The sequence below is a fragment of the Ruditapes philippinarum genome, unplaced genomic scaffold, assembly GCF_026571515.1.
Source record: "Ruditapes philippinarum isolate M1 unplaced genomic scaffold, ASM2657151v2 ctg399_1_1_1_1, whole genome shotgun sequence".
NCBI lineage: Eukaryota > Metazoa > Mollusca > Bivalvia > Venerida > Veneridae > Ruditapes > Ruditapes philippinarum.
Window position 1 is genome coordinate 96,324 of NW_026862504.1, and position 19,415 is coordinate 115,738.

Consider the following 19,415-nt stretch of genomic DNA (forward strand, 5'->3'; position numbering starts at 1 on the left):
TTCTTTTATACTTGCTTCAATACCTCCCTTCTATAATTTGTTTAATAAAATTAATGAGTAGAAATTAAAGGACATTATCTATCCGTCTGTCCGTCGCCCGGATCATTTTTAATTGCTGATTTATTTGTATACCAGTATTGGTCATCGAATTCCATTAAAACTAATATATTGATTATTTAAGTTTATCATTACTACACGGTGCCTTTACAATGTGACTTTTTGTGATCTGCGTTGCGCAGAAAACCAATAGAATAGCTGGTCCATCATTTACTTTTTTAAAAATCCTTATGTTTGTGTGGGATAATGCTATTTAAGTGAGTTACCAATACATACAATGTATACAATGTATTTTTTTCTTAGGGAGGTGGGGGGGAGGTGAAATCAATCGTTTTTTCGTATAGTGAAACGCCGAAAATTTATTATTGTCCAATCGCGCGGTTTCACATAAAAATAACTGATTTTTGTTATTAGAATAAGCTGAGTCTACATTTTATCTCATTAAAAGTAATGAAATATTAAAGAAAATTACGAAAAAAGAAATAATGACTGGATCGACTTTTGTATCAATTTTCTGCCCAACGCAGATCACAAAATGCCATGTGGTAGAGACACCATGTAATAAATAGGCATATTAATGGTAAGTTAATGTCTTGCATTCACAAAATCAAAGCACAGAAGGCGCTGAATTTGTTTGAGAATGTCAGAAAGGTGAAGGTTGTGAGATTATAAACCAATTTGTTTTTGTATACTGCTACCAATGTTTTCCAGCGTTTTAATTGTAGTAAATTGGCTATAAGACTAATTGCAACACTGATATTCAATTCAATGTTTAATTGACTTAAACAATTTGAAAAAAAAATGAGTTGCCTTAACTGGGATTTGAACTCGAGACCTCTCGCTTCCTAAGCGAGCACGTAAACCTCAGCCACGGTGAAGTTATATGTTAACGGCCTGAAGAAAACTATATTATTCTAAATTAGGGTTTGTAACCCTTATTATTTCGACGCTAACTGATGTAAATAACCATCGAGCTTACTATACAGTAAGCATGTATATCTATAAAGAATAAAACAATATTAGAAATCTTCGACCATTCGGGAACTATTTTGCTATTAATGCACCTGTCATTTGACCATCTTAAGCTTTACGCAGTGATCTCCCCTGAATTTTTTAGCGTTAGTGTACATATAAAGGGAAGTAACCGCTTCAAAAAAGCGGACTACTTTCGGCATTTGCAATTAACAGCATCAGGGTCTGAAATTTCGCTACCGATATTTGTTTGGTCTGACGATCCAAACAAATAACCAGATAATTTGTAAAAATAATTAAAAGTCAAAGATCTATGTAAAATCTCAATAATAATTAGTAGCTTTAGTTATGTGATTTGTATTGCTTGATTTTGATATTATTTTAAGGTAGATATACTTTTGTACTGTCTTCTATCATATAAATAATTCAGACCTCGATATGTAAAATAATGTTTTCTAGAGGTTCAAAATTAATATTCTTTTATGGCAAAATAAAAATAACAATGGTCAATGTCTTTATTTATACTCTTTAGTGTTTCGTCTTTATTGTAAAATCATATCAATTTGTTGTACTCTCATTGTTGAATATGACATATTCGTACATGCATATGCAGTGAAATTATAATTAAATGCAAATGGAAAAAAGAAAAGAAATAGCCCATCAGAACGCAATATAAACTCAACACAAAAAGTTTAGCCAGTACACAAAGATGATAGGACTGATGTATTGAAGCTCTAAAGAAATAAACAAGAAAACATTTTTCGAAATCAGTAAAGTATCTTCTTTAATTTCATCCATATCAAAACAAAATTCAATCAATTGGAAGAAGTTAATCGTCATTCGCGTCATCTAGGGGTCAAAAGCGAAATTCTGGAGGATGTCAATAGCGGGTGTGTCCTCCTGCTTTGTTGATGACTGCCAAACAGCGCCTCCTCATGCTGTTGATCAGCCGTCTGATGAATTGGAGTGGAATGTTTAACCATTCCTCGTGTAACGCTCGTTCCAGATCCCTCAGGTTGTTGACGTCATTACGTTGACGTACCTTGCGGCCAAGATGGTCCCAAAGGTGCTCTATTGGAGATAAATCCGGGGATCTGGATAGAAAAAAATAATAGAGGTATTGCTTTAGTCGCGGCGGCGTTGCCGTTGCCGATGACGTTGCCGTCCGCAAAATTGTACCTCCATGGAACATAACTTTTTTAGTTCTTGGTGTATTGTCTTCATACTTTGCCACAACAACCCTTGGGACAAGACCTTTCAGTAGACCACACTAACCTTGACTTTTATCCATAAATGACCTTGACCTTCAAAGTTAAAAGTCCAAATTTTGTTTGTTCTTGCTATTATTGGCTGTAACTTTGTTATTTTTGAATGGATTGTCTTCAAACTTGAACATAATAATCTTCAAGGATATCCCTTAAAATTAACCAGACAGACCTTTACCATCACTCATAAATGACCTTGACTTTGAAGGTCAAATTATTGAAATTTTCATATTTTTGCCTATTATTGGCTGTAACTTTGTTATTTTTGAATGGATTGTCTTCAAACTTAAACATAATAATATTCAAGGATAACCCTTAAAAATAACCAGACAGACCTTGACCTTCACTCATTAATGACCTTGACTTTGAAGGTCAAATTATTGAAATTTTCATTGTTTTGGCTGTAACTGGCTGTAACTTTGCTATTATTGAAGGGATCAACTTCATATTATAACAGAACATTCTTAAAGACAAGACCTTGTTGTTTATCAAACCCAAATTGACTTGGGCTCTTTAATGACCTTGACCTTGAAGGTAAAATTACTGAATATATATATAGATATCTATCTATCATCATCATCATCATCATCATCATCAACAACAACAACAACAACAACAACATCATAGAATTGCGTGTTTCTTTTGTTAGAATTGCGTGTTTCTATTTTTAGAATTGCGTGTTTCTATTTTTAGATTTGCATGTTTCTATTTATAGAATTGCCTGTTTCTATTTTTAGAATTGGGTGTTTCTATTTAATAGAATTGCGTGTTTCTATTTATAGAATTACGTGTTTCTATTTTTAGAATTGGGTGTTTCTATTTATAGAATTGCGTGTTTCTATTAATAGAACTGCGTGTTTCTATTTTGAGAATTGAGTGTGTCTATTTATATAATTGCGTGTTTCTATTTCTAGAATTGCGTGTTTCTATAAATAAAAACACGCAATTCTAGAAATAGAAATATATATATATATACATCGCACGAAAAATCGGCACACCGCAGCCGGGACTCGAACCACGGGTCTCTGGATTGCCGGTCCAGTATGCTAACCACTACACCACAGCGGCCGTTGCTTTTTCGTGCGATTTTTCTATGTATAATTTCCCGCTCGTGACTTTCTTTCTTTCATATATATATTACAAAATTTATAGACAAAACTAATGTGACAAGACAGACCGATTATATTTATAAAAAGGAAACGTTAAGAAACCTTTCTTTGTTTGCTTTTAGAAAAAGTAAAAAGTCGAGCGTTACCCTTGCCCGGCGGTGGCTCTTGTTTAATTGTGTAAGTAGAATTGTGATTTTAGTGTTGTTAACATATTTTGTTGTAAATTTTCCAGGTATAAAGATTAATAAATCAATTGCAGACATTATTTCTATTATTTTAAAATTTTTGTTCAAGAAGTATCTAATTCATAGAATATATATTTATTAATATTATTATTATTGTGCTTTTGTGTTTTTGGTCTTATCTTGAACAAACGTTTACCACAGTTGAATACACTACAATTGTAGCCAAAATGTTGGCAACATAAAGCAGTGAAGGCCTCTAGTGGGTTTTATTTGCGGGTAACCTATAAAAAAATAAGCATGCATTTTTACTGAATTCTTCCCATTTTTGCCTTTCGTTTTTTCAGATAGTACATGAAAATCCAGCCTATATATGGCAACTCTCTGATTTCTTATCATTTTTTGATAGATTATTTACCTCGAAATTCAAACAATTTCAATTTTGTCAATTCTGTAAATTTAATTCTGCCACTGGATGCTACGGACATGAAAAGGGAATTGCATAAATGTGGTCAAAAAGGACCCCACACCAGTCATGTTGCACCAAAAGAAATCACAAAGGGCAGTAAAAATCTATGCCAAAGTTTTATGGGGCTTGGGTAGAGACCACTAATTATGATCCCAAGATATGTATTAGGTTTCATGTAAATATTTTCTGATTTCTTTCAAAAGCTGATGTTATTTGTTAAAGTTTAAAATGAATACCACCAGTACATACATGTTCTGAAGATTGATGCTACTTGCAAAACTTTTATAAATTTTACAGTTAGACAATATGTACTTGTATTTCTAACAAGCATCTGTTTTTATGAAAACAATGACTTCATTTGTAAATAAGTCATTACATTAAAAGAAAATACTGAGAAAGAAATAAACATACAAATAACAGGAAACAAACAGATTAACAAATGAGTAATATTAAATGAAATTTTGAATTAAATATTAAATATGGAGGCATAATATTGATTTTATAATAGAATTAATAAATTTTACGAGGCTCCCTAATTTTAAACATGTCTGTTATTTGATATTAATAGTGATTTAAGCGAATGATCACGTTCGTGTATGAAATTTGCTTTTTGGAGAAAATGCTCTCTTTGTCGCCCGAAAAAACTACAATGTAACAAGTAATGATGTTCGGTACCAATCAGATTGCTCAAGGTTTTATAATTTAACCCTATATTTGAATGTTGAAGCTGCGTTTACCTGGTCTATTAGAGTTTATGCATATGTTTAAGTTTATGTATATGCACGTGATTATGTCTGGTTTTGCCAAAGATCAGAGCGGTGAACACAATTCAAAATGTGTCTTTTCTTAGAGATCAATTTAAACTCATGACAAGGTAGCGGCTCTTTTGTGATTTCTATTTCATGGAGTGTGTTTAAATGTCTAATTGACAGCTCTCTCTCAGTCTAACAGCAATCTGGATAAAGATAAAATTAAGAAAGAGGAATATTACATTCATAATAAGGGGCAATTGGCCCCAAAGCGGTCACCTGAGGACTAGATAGAAGTCCCTATGTATACGCACTTACACTTTATGGCCCGTTAATTGATTGATCTATCAAGTCCCTTGGACCTGAATATGTATGTTGTAGGTAGAACTCATCAAGGTGTTCCCAATTATGAAGTTTGATTGTTATAGGTTAATAAGTATTGGAATGAGAGACAAGTTCTATACAAGTCTATATAAATCAAGTACCCATTTGGGTAAGCCAAAAGTAATAGGTTAATTCCCTATAAAGTAGATCATGAAAACTTCCATATGCATTGTTTGTTTGTATAGAATGCATATGTTAAGCGGTATTATCCTTCAAAATAGTGTTATAAATGCTATCTTCACTTGCAGACTGCTGTAAACAACGTGATTTACAACTATTGCATGAAAGAATATTTGAAGTCATTTTGTAAAGAAAATTGGTTGGCTACCCCGATATAACAAGATCATGTTTATGTGTCAAACATTTCATTCATAGAAAAAAAAATCACCTCTTTAGCATGATAGTAGAATTAGGGACCATTTCTCATAATGTATGTGAAAATTAATACGTGAGTCTGAACTTCTTCACGAAAAAAACCACCTCTACATCGGAGAGTGAATTCACTCATTACCGAAAAGGATAAAATGACCCGAAATTTAGAAAAGAAAAAGAAAAAAGAATGAGCACATATCTTAAATAACCACAAGAAAAACTTACTGTAGAGAAGACAGGTTAAATAAAAAGAGGATATTGAATGAGTGTAAGTTCAATACTGAATTTATTGCACGAGTTGAATAAATTATGTTATGCGAGCCTCTGGCGATCATAATATTATTTTATTCAACGAGTTCAATAAATTCAGTAATGGACTTGCACGAATTTAATATTCTTTTTATCACATAACCAAAATAAAGACCGCTTAAAGCGAAAAAAAGACTCATTTTTCATTGACGCGCCTACAGTATAGTATAACGCTTACATTTAGTGTGTCTTTACACTATGTTTGTATAACGTTAATGACGTCACGTCAAAATATATGCACGACCGTGCAATACCACCGTGGTATTTTAGTTCTGTCTTTTCGGCTTATTTATTTTCGGGTGGTTCCAGTATTCCTCACTTAAATACTGTTCAATCACCCCTAGGATATGTGGCCTGCTTTTAAAATTTGTCCTGTGATATGCAGGCTTCATAACCTCAGATCGCCTTTCAAAATTCCATTTTATTTAGTTCCGCCAATTGTTTTCTCGTTTAGGGCACACGCATTTTTTTACTTTGGGACCATATGCCGCTTTTGATTGAAAGGCACTAACGTGTCACATTGAAGGTTCCATGATAACCGCCATATGAACACATCTGCGGATGTTTCAAAATTCCAAATTATACCAGTTCGTGTTAAATGTTGAATACTGCTTAAGCCGGTGCTATGGGGCGTTGGCGGTAACTTGTACTTTCCATTACCGTCCATGAACAGGCTCAATCAAACCGAACTTGCAACATTTTCAATTTTGTCGTTTTGAGCGTTCTATAGGCATTCTTTATTTTTTTCTCTCTATTGTAAAATTGAAACGATATTCTATTTTCGTTCCCCTTAAGGTAGACCATGGGTAATGCATTACCTCAACTTTGAAGAGTATTCAAATAGGCTAGAATCACTTGTCGACTACATTAAAATTGAGGAGCGTGGGTTCAAATCCCAGAAGGGCAACTTTTTTTTTTTAACATTATTTATGTATCTGTCAGATCCATTATGGGAGAAAAAAGTGTTTGATTTTAATTGTATAATTATTGTTGGCAATTATTTGCTAAATAATACCAAATTTAATAGCAAATATGATACCAGATATTTTCATAGTTTAAAGATAAACTATTCTCATCCCAGAGCAAAATATTGTTATCGCAAAAACCTATTGAAATCTTTATAATTCTTACTGACAATGTCTTATTTGAATAAAATAATGAATAAACTGTGTATGGAAGCTGCGTTCCTTATTAAGATCACTTAAAACAACAACAACAACAAAAAAAAAACTGCCAGTTTTTTTTAATGACACTATATATTCATATTATGACCACCTATATCGTGTAGAATTTTAAACATAACATATCTACTTTTTGTGAAGTCAAAACATGTTTATCTTATACTTATAAAGAGACTGTGAAACAATCTTCAAAATTTTTAAATATCAAATTTGAGCATAGTATATCTTTAATAAAATAAAAACTACACAGTAAAAGTATTTTATATATATCCTTTTCATATTTTTCCCCAAAGATTAGTTGTGTTTTTTTTAAAATTTTTTATGTAAGAAGAATTATAACATGAGTTAAAACTGGGATCTTATCTCACATGTTTTTATATAATCTTTAGCCTATTATTTAGATCTTTTTTTTTCACATATACATGAAACTTTTTTAAAGTTACTATAGTTTTTTTATTTATACTGTTAAATAGTTTGTTAAATGGAAGTCATTAAACATGCTTGCTAGAATCATAAAAAAGAATACGAATATATAAGAACTAATGCTATCTTTAAACTTCTATATAAATATATACATGCATGAAAGAGTACCTTGCTGTAAAGAATAATATAGTTTTATTGTTTGCAAGTTTTGTTTTTGCACAGTTTGCAATAAATGAATTGTTAAATGTCATTTGTGTCTAGTATGTTCAATAGCTAATAGATATGCATTGTCTTTGTATGAATTGAAGTAATGGCGTATGTTTTTCAATTGAGAACAAACTTTGTCTCAAAGTTATCATGCTTACTTAGTGTATTAAGTAGATTAATTTTCTTTTACATCCTATTTCTAAACATATGGATTGTCATAAGTAGAAACCTTTTCAAAAGTTGTTTGCAATCAGATTTTGTTTAGCGTGTCAGTAACTGTTTTTGTTTTTGCTTTTTTATGTTGTTTTTCTTTCCTTTTTGTTTTAGACATACCTTATGTTTTTGTCTATGCCATAATGATTTTTTCCTTTTATACTTCCAATAAGTGTTGTTTCTTATTACTTTTTAGTCCCATATCATAGATAAAATTATAAATAACAAAGATAAAAGAGGAAAATCTACGTCAGATTTTTAAGTAAAAGTATAAGAACAATTCTTGGATGTTTTTTTAAATTTTATTTGTCATTGAAAATTAAATAAGATAAACAAAATACACTGAATTCAAAATAAATAAACATGTAATTTTTTATAAACTTTTGAGAAAAAAAACCTATTAGTAAGTCTATTTTTTATATGATTTGTGATAAAAATTTGTTTGTATGTATGTATATTTGTATGTATGCATGCATGCATGTGAATGTCATAAGTGACTCAGTTTCAATTTTAAGGTTTTATGGTTGTATACACTCATACATGTAATGCCTGTTTCTTCAATATGGAAACTACAATAGCTACATTAAATGTATAATAGGAAACGAAAACAACTCTTTGAATGGCTTGAATTACAATCTTATTCTGTTTATATGTTACAAGAAACTCATTCAAAAAATCAACCAGAATCATGGAAAAATGAATGGAAAGGTATGTCTTTTTTTCAGTGGAAATAAGTCAAACAAAGAAGGTGTTGCATTTCTTATAAAAATAATTGTAATGTATATTTATTGTTTTTATCTGATATAATAAAAATGAAACATGCTATTGTTGTTGTTGTTTTTTTTTCGAATTGTATGTTTATGTAAACTAATAATCAATAAATTTGAGAGTTTATCTGTGTTTATTAATTATTGTAACCAAACTAAGTGACAACCATTCATTTGGGAACAAGAAAAATATTACATACATTCGTATGTAATATAGGTTAGATAGATAGATAGATAGATGCATACTACTTTTTGTGAAGACTTTTTATGTTTGCTGCATTAAAGGTGTTAATGTAAAATGAACAAACATGTCATGAGATATTTTATATCTTTAAACATTTTCATGGAATGTAATTAATGTATCATCATATTAAAGTTGCATGCCTTCAGATAAGAAAAATGATTTCAAGAAAATCAAAATAATTATGAAAAGAAAATTCACGGTCAATTGACTGCTTTGAAGCATAATCACGAAATAAAATTACAGGAAATTAAAATTCTTTTTAATACACTAAAGGTAGAATTTCTTGTAAATCATAGTCGCAGATTTGAGATATGATTAATTATTCATATTAACATCATTATTGGTTATATATTGATAAAAAAACCCGAAAGGCACAGTTTGTAAATATTTATTACAATAAAATATGAAAAAGATATTTTCCATCCTATGCGACGCGCCGAGATAAGCTATATTTATAATTCCCGCGCTAAGTCGCGGTGGTGCTTGGGATAATGCTGTAAATTGCTGTAAATGACAGCCATTTTACGATACGAAAATGCCTGGCCCTCCTCGGACAGTTTATCCTGCCGAAAAGATATGAAAAAATACTTTCAAAGTTTGTTTCCTACATAAAGATTATCGATTTACTCTTTTTCTCTGCCTGATTGTAATAATATTGATGTGTTTTCATTGGCTTAAACCATCACGTTATCAATACACATGTAGGTGTGAACTAATTTCGTGTTCATTAAAATTATTCCGTTAATAGACATATACCAATCTTATTTACACATGAATTGATAAAACAACAATCCCAGAAGCATTTAAGATAATATAACAATCATTGGAAAAAAATAAATGCATATAAATTGTAAATTTGTGTATGACAACTCACCCCCTAAACAAAACATAATAGACTCAACCAAAACAAGCGTCTGCCTCTTTACCTAACTATGTAGTTGCATGACCATGATTAGCAATGGCAAACCAAATTTAAGAGCTGAAGCTATTGTAAAAATAATACTATGACCACAGCAGATTTCGTACAGAAAAAAACTTATTTATCTGTTACGATATCAATTAACATCTACATCAAAACCGGGAGAGACCGGACAATAAACGTGTGATGCTATTCGGCTGTGACTAAAAAAAGAATTGGAGCACCACACTAAATACCGTATTCCGGTATATACCGGACAAGGCGCTTGAATGATAAAATGCTAAAATCTTGTCTTTTTACCCAACGGAATGAACTTTAACAGGTCTAATTCATCTTTTCACACCGAATCAAGTACGATAATCAAGGAAAAATGTAAAAATCGGCGAAAAAAACGATATTTGTCTATTTTGTGATCATGATTTCTGCAAGCGTCTAGAGGTACTGCTCCAATCCTGTATTGAGCTAAATCCATGCTATTCGCCGGTCTCTAGTAAATGCCGGTCAATATATAGACCGGAAGAGACCGGGAATTACCGATACAGACCGGCGAATAGTACATCGCTCTATACTTTCATAGGGAAAACTAATAAGCTATATTTGTGTTGATTATTGTCGTAATGAAAGGCGATTAAACGTTAACTTTTTTTTATTGTATGTAATGCACGGTTAATTAATTTAACTTAAGATTTAAATATATTTAGAGTTATTTATTAACAAACTTAAAATGCAGTAATCACAATACTTGTAATTATATGCCTCATTGGAAAAATCAAAGTTTTTGTTAATAAAATATTTGGCTAAATTTTATGTTCATGCATTTTAATATTATTTTTAGAATGATCATAAGATATACTTAACATAATTGATAACAAAAAAAAACTTTTTGACGCGTATGACAGGTGGTCAATTATCGTGATCTCTGTACTGTTTAATAGATTCCGGCTTTTCTGAAAGCAAGATGGTAATGGTCAATTCCAGGGATATATATATCTTATACGATCCTGGCTTTTCTTAATGCGAATTCCCGGGATCTCTTATATCTAAGAAGGAAAATCAACGTTTTTTCGTGACCGTTCCGTTATGGTTGAGTATTTATACATGATTGTAAATGCAAGTTCGACTTGCCATGCTTATTTTACGTAAAACACTATATAAAAATGCTGATTTATCTGCAAATTAACAATTAGGAGAAGAATTTTGTAAGTCTTTCTAATCCTGTTTTTTAAGAATATTTGAATTGAATTGCTCTCTGTATATTGTAAATTGTAACATGTATATATACTCTGAGAAATGAAATATGTTTAAACTAAATTAACAAATGTCTTGTTTTTTAATGATATATACTATACCAGAAGGCTTTCACGTTGAAGGAAAAAAGAAGAATACAAGTAGTATATGCGTCACTTTAGCCCCAAGACTGCACACATGCGGCAGCAAGACTGCACACTTATTTAATTATTTGCCAACCGGTTTCTCTTATGATCATCAGGGCAAATGTGACGTCTATTTTATTGATGTTTTTAATCCAAAACTTAATACTATATAATGACGTTACTATTTTTAGATTATGCGTACACATGTGTACACAAAAACGTCGTCGTTACTAGGCGACAACGTCACATTTGCCCTGATGATCATAAGAGAAACCGGTTGGCAAATAATTAAATAAGTTAACTCATGGACTGTGTTTTTTGTTTTATTTATATGTGACTTTTTTCCGGCACTTGTTTTCATTTTTTGTAAGTTATATATATAAACAAGCAATTATCATAGTATTGCAAGCAATCCATAAGTCCCCTACCGGTAAGAACCCCAGCAACATTCTGATGGGCCATTGGCCATTCAATTTTATCAGTGAATGAATGACATGACTGAACTTAAATCTTTTGAGTTCTAAGTTTGTCTATATCACAGTAATGTGTTAAGTTTCCCTGCCTAGTAAGGACATTATGTTTATACAACCTTGTCATATTATTACGATGTGGGATTTTAAAGTAAATCATAGGAATGAAGAAGTTGGAGTGAAAAATACCAATTTCTCGAAAAAAATCTAAGTTCAAGGGGGACATAATTCTGGAAATAGTCTTGCTAGAGTATTTAACCTTCTCAAAAATGTTGAGTGATAATAAGAAACATATATATGAAGTTTGAAGTAGATACATTATAGGAAATAAAGTTATTTAAAAAAGACAACATTTTTTTTCATAAAAATTCTAAGTTCAAGGGAGGTTATACTCATAATTTTTGTGCTAGAGTTGTAAACCTTGTCACTTATGATGTGGTTGATGACCAGAAACTTATATTTAAATATTGATGTAAACACCTAAAGAAATAAAGAACTTATAGTGTAAAAGCTGAAAAAAATTAAATCAGAAATCTTGAAATTCAGGCTATTTGTTGCCATAGCAACCAGAATTTTCAACATAGGAAGAAAAGAAAAAGATGTGCATAATTTCCAGACTGCCATCTACCCATATTTCAAGTTTCATAAAAATATTTTCAGTACTTTTTGAGTTATCACTGGATCCAGTTAATGTGTTAAATTTGCCATATTTTCAGACTATTTGTTGCCATAGCAACCAGAATTTTCAACATAGGAAGAAAAAAAAAAAAAGACGTGCATAATCGCCATACTGCCATCTACCCATATTATAAGTTTCATAAAAATATTTTCAGTACTTTTTGAGTTATCACTGGATCCAGTTTATGTGTTAAATTTGCCATATTTTCAGACTATTTGTTGCCATAGCAACCAGAATTTTCAACATAGGAAGAAAAAAAAAGATGTGCATAATCTCCATACTGCCATCTATCCATATATCAAGTTTCATAAAAATATTTTCAGTAATTTTTGCGTTATCGCGGGATCCAGTTTTGTGGACGGACGGACTGACGGACTGACAGACAGACAGACAGACAGACAGACGGACAGACAGACAGACGGACGGAGGGTAAACCTAAAGTCCCCTCCGGTTAAACCGGTAGGGGACTAATAAATATATATATATATATATATAACTAGTCAGACAATATATATATATAATCTTTTATTCCACTTTTCAGTGACTGATATAATAATTAATTAACACATTTACATGAGAACATAACATCGAACATAAGAATCGAAGAGAGTTATGAGAGGAAACTGGAAAAATACCAGCCTCTTGTGGTCTTTGTGTTTTCCAGTGGAAGTTGGATGTAGGGGCTTCCCAGCGCGATCACTATGGCGAGCATTTGGTTGCCTTGGTGTGACAGGACAAGCGCGCAACAAAGCCATATCTAACATAACACATGAAGCAGTCAGCCTCATTGTTGATCTGGCGCAAGAAAGAAGAGCAATGGATGAAGGGTCGAAAGACCAATAGTTAGGCAGTTCCCGCTTCAAGACAGATGAAGCAGGGATAGCTGAAGCCTACCATCTCCTGGCTAGAAGTTGATATCACTCTAGTCGGCGCACCATAGGAGGGCGTTGTGGGAAACGCCAAAACGCCCAATGAATATGACACCCACCTGAGGAAGGAGATGGTAGCAGCAGTCGATGCTGTATCTTACAACCTAATAACATACGATTACTGGTTATATACACGAAAAACATATCATATCCTCTTTTATTCCACTTTTCAGTGACTGATATAACAATCAATTACCACATTCATTTACATGAGAACATAACATATTAACATACGTTACTGATTATATACACGAAAAACATATCATACATAGTTACAATATTCAGGATTATAACAGCATGCATACACACTGTTAACTTATTAATAAGCACATGATATATTGTCAATGTTCGACATGGTATTTACTGAATATTTTTAATGCACTTTTACTAAATATTTTCCCGATTACATTTATGAATTATGAAAAAAACACGAAATATAAGTGTCATGTATGGGAAGATTTAGTATGGATTTATTGTATTGCATTTAACCTTAGAAGTCTAAGATAAACATCCTCTCATGGAGAATGTTATTAGAATGTTCTAGAGATTACTTTTTATATTCCATCGTTATGTCGTGAACGTATTTACAACATAGGTTGATAAAGCCTTTTTGGAGTTCTGGATTAATACCAAAGACAGCAAGAATGCTTCCGAGTTAATTCTAAGAAAATAACTGCAAACTTCAGAGCTAAATTTCAGATCAATTGAATGTGTAAAGCGTGTCCGTTCACGTGTATATTTATCACATTCAGCAAAGATATGTCTGTTTATATCACTAGTTTCTTGTAGACATTTTGTACAGAAAACTGTCGATATAGAGGTATTTTCGTTGCACTTATCTCACTGTTTGTATTTGAAAACAGCCATAAATGTAAAGAAAGGCGTTACTGATTGATGAACTGCTATAAATCTGTCAAAATCTCTGTCACTGTTAATTCTATGTTGCCACATGTTGTTTTGTGTATGTGTTATTGCATTTTTAATAGTATTTTTTCACGAGTACTTGCATGGAAAATGTGCATGTTTCATGTTGTCAGAAATGAAACGGAATAATCCGTATTTGTACAATAGTCTGCATATTTCTGGAACAAAGCCGCGTTGATTACAATAGCCTTTCATAACAAATAAGTTTAGTCTGTAATTAAATAGTTTTCTTGACAGATAGTTTGTTAGAATAGTACACAGTTTTTGTAAGAAAGTTAGCTTTCTCTTGTCTATGTCTGATTCAATAGTAAACCATCCAAGTGTGCTCAGAGCCATGTCCGTTTAGTTGACTGTGGGAGATGTTGTATTTGTTTCGCTGCCAATCGTTCAAATCGTTGGATCTTGACAATGTCAGTATTTGAAATGTTATGCCATAGTTCAGCCCCATAGAGAAAAATGATACTTTTTTTAACTAATGATGCTATGGTCAGTGGATTTATATCACCAACATTGTTTTCTAGGGATGATATTGAAAAAAGTGACGACTGTCCTTTATGTATACGATCTATTGTATCTGTTACACTTAATGTCTTATTGAGTTTAATTCTAACATGTATCCAACGGTATCACATGATGATATTTCAGAATGACCAAAGTTTGCTTGAAATATATTGTCAGAAATTTTCCGCCTAACTTCAATACGCAATATTTGCTATAGTTAAATTCATATCCCCGTGTATTTGCGTATGTGTTAACAATAGCAAGCTGATGCTCTAGTGATGTTAACGACGGACTTAACAGTGTCAATCATCGGCAAGTGTTGGATTGCCACATACTATATAACTGGTTATAATACCATGTTTGCAACTTTCAATTTTTTGTAAAAGTTCATCAATAAAGTGTAGGTAGCTCCAAGTAGACATAATCCCGCGCTGTCGAATGCCCTGCAAAAAACTGCAAAATATATCTGACGTAACGCCATTAACAGTGACGCAGCCAAATATATCTTTATAACTGTTAATTATGAGTTGCAGAGATTCAATGAAGTATTCATTTAAAAGAAAATCATTCCCAAGATATATATTCCTTTTCAATGTTTTATCAGCAGTTGTAATTTCTTCAATAGTAAAATGCAATCAAAATTTCATCACCATGATCAATATTATTAAAATCATACATTGTTTCAAAATCTTCAGATTCATCATTTGTTGACGGAAAAATGTCGTTTCCAAAAGACGAATAGTATTCAAAAAATTCATCGACTGATATATTATTATTCTTCAAACAAGTGTTATGTCTAAAATATTTCCAAAATTCTCTAGGATTTGAAAAACGTAACTTTTCGATTTCACGCTCCTTTATAGCAATATGACGTCGCCGCTTTAATCTCACAATATGTTTATAATAACTTTTTAAAAGACAAAGTACATCCCTATATTTTTACTCTATTAAAGTTACATAAAGCATTTAAATATCCATGTTGAGCCAGCGTACATTCTTGGTCAAATCAAACCAAACTAAATGTATTTCAAAAATCAACACTATTATTTACACAGTAAGATTTACAAAACAAAGGGCTAGCTACATTTGTATCGTACAGAACTAAAGCATTAAAAGATAATTTACTACACATGTCTACATTATTTAACATGTATTTAATACCGATAGTTTAGTTATTAACTTTGCTCTAAGTTCCTCCCTTAGATTATTTTGACCAAACATATTTTTAAAAAATCTTTGCATTGGTTTATTAGTCGCCGGTAGAAACCGGCGACTATATTTGTAACAGTTTAATATTATACATATGGTAGGAAAAGGCCCTAAAAACTGAAAATAAATGCATATCAATTACTGAACAATTAAAGACCACAATTGTTTTTTCAGTATTCTAAAAAAATTCAAACATAAAATAACGTTGCTCAATGAAATGAAACATTCAAATATTGACATCTTAAAAAGCAACATTACAATTTTTATAAAATGAATTAATGATGTATACCTATGGATTAGTCATTGAATTTAGGGGTACTTTTACTTTTTTCAAAGTGTCAAGCGTTGCTATGTTATCATAAATAAATCATGCATGATATTTGAAATGACACTTTAAAATTATCTGGTTCTTTATATCTTATGAGACCTATTCTATTTTATTATTTCATTTATTATAAACAGTTTCTCCCTGTTCTTTTCTAAGAATCCCGTGACTACACGTTGTATGTTATTGTTATAAAATCTATTAATAGTAACAAATGGCTGATAAGACTGATATACAGGTAACTTGTGAATGGTTGGCACAATGTAAAGTGCAAATCAAAGTAATTTTGTACGAATAATTTCAACTTTATTTTTCATTAATCAGTTTCATATATTATACCATTAGAAAGGTCTATATACTCATATTTTACACATTAAAAATAGATTTTCAAAACCTTTTCCTTCTTTCTTTGTAAAGGGCTATACTTGGCCCTTACTGTCAAACTTTTGACAAGAACATTCGTTAGTTTAGTTTAGGTTGGACATCACAAAAAAAATTTATGTTAAGAGACATTATTGAAATATCGTTGATAATATTCCGTCGATTTCCGTCGCGCAGGTATCCAAAACGGTATGACGGTAGGGGGGCCGGAATCGTTTTGGATACATAGAGAAAACCAATAATCTATCTTTGTGTTGATAGTTTATGGCACTGAAATGCAATTAAACGTTAACTTTATCGTATGTAACGACGGGAATATTGATTTCAACTAAATTATATATTTTTTCGATAGCGCATTTTTTTAATGCAGACACCACTTTAACAGTAGAATTGCATTGTTTTATGCAATAAATAAGCATATATATATTTTCATAGTCACTTTGCAAACATTCGATGATCGGTAATTATTTGTCGGTAATTATCGGATTCTGAAGTAAACCATACGGATTTCAATGCATGGTACAACGGTATATGAATATGAAGTAGAATTACAAGTAGAATTTCCAGCATAGCACTTGCCTTACAAGACTCGATGGCAAGGTGTTTCAGTTAGTTTCAAATTGAAGACTGTAGGTCCGATAAAGTGATTTTTTATGTTTTCTTTTATGATTTTTTGTGTAGTTCGCAAAACTGGACCATTATGTGTTATGCCCGAAAATCACAATGTATTTAAAAGTCGTACACATGGCAATAAAATTTATCAAAATTATGAAATAAAAAAAAGTGCTAGAAATGAAACAAACGATTTATCAACTTATATTTCATATAGTTAAAAGATATAAAAAAATTTTTTTTATGAAAACTACAAACCGGATTTGTCTAAGATTCGATCTTTCGCCTCCTCGGTCACAACTGCGTCATACTTACCACTAGGCCATAGAGCAGTATTAATTGATATATAATTATACTTACAATAAAATCTTTAACATTAATCATAATATGTTACGGAAACTAACGAAACACATCCCGAAAATTAATAACTATCACGTCAATATTGCCAAACAATATTTGCTTATTTAATAATGATAAAAGTTTCTTGACAATATTCCTAAGCAAGTTTGCTTCAAATATGATGTTTTATTATGAATTAACATTACTCAACTTATTGTTCCTCTTTTCTTTATACTTTAACCATTAAACTGATATTTTCTTAAATTTATGATAATACAATCATATTTCTATCCGGCGACTTGATGCTTTAGCATCAAAACCTCTACTTGTTTCAATATTTTGTGATTTATTACTAAATAAATGAAAAGAAATAGGGCAGTGGTCGCTCCATACGGTGTAAGCATGAACTGTAAAAATACTAATTCTCGAAAAATTACAATTAGAAGAGAGTAAGTAGAAATTACAATTAGAAGGAAGTAAGTAGTCAATAACAGACGCCCCCTGTCTCGAAATAAACGTATAATTACCGTTACGATCGTGACCTATTCGACCGTTAATAATACGTAGACCTGCACTTTTACAAAATTCAATCGATGACCAAAAGTGTTACACGTATTGTCAAGTGAGGCCCTGTAATGTCTGCTATATCATAGTTACTGAACAAGCATGGGTAGAGAGATTAAACAACGCAGCCGTCTGGTTTCTAAATCTATTTACTAATAACGAGTCAATATATTACATCCGCCTTTTTCTCAGAAGAATAACATTCAAGTAGTGTAAAAAGTTCATGAACTCAAAATCCCTGAAATAAAGGCATTATAATCATGAACATAATCTGGCATGTCATTTTTTGATAATAGTGGTCATTTATCTAAGACGCATGAAGTTTCCAGAGCAATAAAGTTTAGACATTTTGTAAACAGTCTCAGAAATAATGTTACACTGATTAATCTTAATGTTTTCACTAGCAGTTTGAATGATAGCATTTATTGCTATTTAATTTAAAGTAATCATTTCCTGAAACATGTCTGCGTATTTCTTCATTTTTTGTTTTTTGTACGAGTCCATTTTACTGACTTTTGTGTCATCTTTCTTTCTTTCAAAGTTTGGCAGTTTATTCCTTATTGTTCTGTTGAATAACAACGATGCAGATGCGGATCCTGTGGGTTCATGAGGGGTTGTATTTAGCACTGCCATGTGCCATTAGTCCATCAGCGGTGAGGGTGTGACCCATAAATATGATGGTTGTCTTGACGAATTCACATTTACTTTTGTTCAGAGTTAGGTTTTTTGTCTCTAAGGCGTTGTAAAACTTTACGTAACGAGGCGTCATGTTGTTCTTTTGTTGTGCCATATACCAATATATCATCCGAAATATTTTTGCAGTTCGGTATGTCTTGAAGTGTATGTTGTATTATATGTTGGTAGACTTCTGAAGCACAGCAAATTCCAAACATAAGTCGGCGATAGCGATATATTCCATCGTTTGTGAGTTGTGACAAATGTTGTTATTTTTCTTTATTGTGGGTCGAGCTCTATCTGGTGATACCCCGTGTTAAGATCAGGTTTTGTGAAGAATGTGGCTCCACTAAGTTCTTCCAGTGTTTCATCAATGTTCGGCATTGCAAACCGTTCACGTTCAACTGGTGTATTTGCTTGTCTCATGTCTACACAAATTCTTATGTCTCCATTGCTTTTCGGAATAATTACCAGGGGTGACACCTATGGTGTAGCACCTTCAACTTTTTCTATGACGTCAGAATCAAGTAGTTGTTTAATTTTTTCTCTGACTTGCTGCCGCATTTTGAACGGTATTCTGCGATTGGGCTGCGCAATGGGCTTAACATCTTT

The 19,415-nt window shown here is 31.7% G+C and overlaps 1 non-coding gene across 1 annotated transcript; it reads right to left on the bottom strand.

The window, feature by feature from the left end:
• Nucleotides 1–3,289: 3,289 nt before the first annotated feature.
• Trnaa-ggc (transfer RNA alanine (anticodon GGC)) lies at nt 3,290–3,362 on the bottom strand. Its single transcript has one exon. It is a non-coding gene; the product is annotated as a tRNA-Ala (tRNA).
• Between the last annotated feature and the right edge of the window lie 16,053 nt (nt 3,363–19,415).